We start from the raw sequence: 2,280 nt of genomic DNA, 5'->3' as shown, positions 1-2,280 counted from the left end.
AGGGAGATGGGAGAGAAATAAAGAGGGGAACTTGGCAGAGGGTGGGGAAACTTTAGCAGGGGGCGGAGCTGCAAGGGGAAGGCACCAGCTGGGAGTCTGGAAACCCGGATTTTGTTCACAGATTTATCACCAAGTAGCTGGCGAGCCACTGGACTTTTCCCAGATAGTTTCCTAAACACTATGAAATGGAGATTGCAATAGCAATTTAGCCTACCTCACAGGACACGTGTGAGACAATAGATGGAAAAGTTTTTAGACAAAAATAATGGTATTTAAAAAGGTGAAAATACCATTATTAGGGGAAATAGATGAGAGGCAGGTATGGATGAGAGATACCCTAATTACAGGCAAAAACGCAGCAGAGATTCAAGGACTGTGAGAGGGAAGGAGTGGGGGCGAGTGTGTGTATGGATGGGGTTGGTGCAGAGAAATAATCTGGGAGAGTCCCAGCTCTGAACCGCCCCCAGCAGTGAGGATGAGAATGGAAAGCCACATCCAGCCTTGCCCACCCTCTTCAGGGTGGCTTCCTTCAGCGTCTACACAGCCTCAGTCACCAGGTTCTCCCCACACTCCTGAAGCTTCTTCAGTTTCCTTTGGTGGGTGGGATAGGGCCCTCTTCCTGTCCATGTCCTGCTCCCTCAGTTGCATCCATGGATCCACCCTTGTCTCTCCCTATGCCTCCCTCATCCCATCTTCTTGGAAAGGGAGTGTGTGTGTGTATGTCCCAGAGGGACAGGAGCCCCGTAGTTTCTAGTCCTGGTTCTTCTTTGACTCCCTGTGTGACCTTGGATAACTCACCATCCATTTCCTTGCCCTTTTGTAAAATAAAGATCTTTACCAGCTCTGACAGCTGGTACAGCTTTGGGTGGGGGTATGTCCTTTGGGGCCAGCCCCTCTCACCCGGCTTGGAATCCTCAACCTGACTCCCCACCCCACTCTGCAACTCACCTCTGCTTAGGTTTTCCAGATCATTCACAATGCTAAGGTTTTGGATGTCCAAGGAATTTTGACATTTGCCACCCCCTGTGACAGAGATATTTACCGGGAGCCCTGCAAGTACATTCCTGATGATCTTGGAGTCTTTTCTTGGTTCTACAGGATAGACAGGCCCTTGTGCTTGTTTTCATCCATCCCTTACAGGAAACTCCTTGATTGACTCTGCATGATAAATTGCCCTGACCCCAAAAGTGAATGAGAATTGAGGGCTGGCCTCAGACATTAGTTTTATTAAGAGGACTTGAGATTTTTATTTAACATTCTAGAAGAGGAAGGTAGTTATCTTCATAAGCGCAGAATTGAGTATTGTGACTCGGAGAAGACAAACTGGATTCCAGGGACCTAAGGCAGTCGTGTGGGTTGGTGATGGTGTTAGGACATTAAGCAGGACAGGGAGATAAGATCCGAGAACCATAATGTGCTGACTCCAAGTCCTGGAGACTCCAGAGCCATCTTCACATAACCAAAGGGCTATCATGACCAAGAGGGATTGGGCTTGTTCTGCACATCCCCAGGGGCAGATCTTGGACCCATGCGAGGAAGGAACAAGGAGGCAGGCCAGGTAGAATGAGCATTTCCAACAGTTGTTCTTATTATTTACTTCTGCCCTGATAGAAGGGAAACTTTCTCAAATGCATCACCTGCTTCCTGTCCCTGGGAGTGGATAATCTGAGATTTGACCTTTTTTGCAAGTAACTCAAAGTCAATGTGATTAATATTATGCATTTTGCCAACGCCTAAAGTCCCCTTTGAGGCAGAGAGAATCATTTGTCTACACAGGGCCATTTAGAAGACACTAAAGACCCTACCACAATGCTTTTTGAGTTCTTGTAAATACTTTTAATAATGCCCCTCCCTGCTGTCAGGCTGTCATTTCTCATCGCTGTTATTCTATCTGTAATATACTTTTTGCTACTTCAAATATATTGCTTCTAACTTGTTGTATGCAAAAAACCATATTTCCAAAATTATTAGAACTCTATGTGAAATAAGATTTAAAAAATGGGTAAAATGAATGAGTTCCGAGTGAGTGTTCTTGTGAACAAAGTACATGAACCTTATAAAGTGTTGGCTTTAAATGATCCTTTTGGGCTCACATGGCTCCTGTGCACACCTTGTCACCTTGGCTGTCATCACTGAATACACTAAGCTGTCAAGTCCCCAAAGATGGCACCACGACCTCCTTATCTTTGTGTCTGCAGTGCCTGCCACGTAGTAGTAACTCAATAAATTTTCTTGAATGAACGAATGGACTTGTGGCGGCATCTGTTCGGGCAGCTTGCA

This window comes from Pteropus vampyrus, unplaced genomic scaffold (assembly GCF_000151845.1).
Source record: "Pteropus vampyrus isolate Shadow unplaced genomic scaffold, Pvam_2.0 Scaffold503, whole genome shotgun sequence".
Taxonomy (NCBI): Eukaryota; Metazoa; Chordata; class Mammalia; order Chiroptera; family Pteropodidae; genus Pteropus; species Pteropus vampyrus.
Note: the sequence above shows the minus strand (reverse complement) of the source record.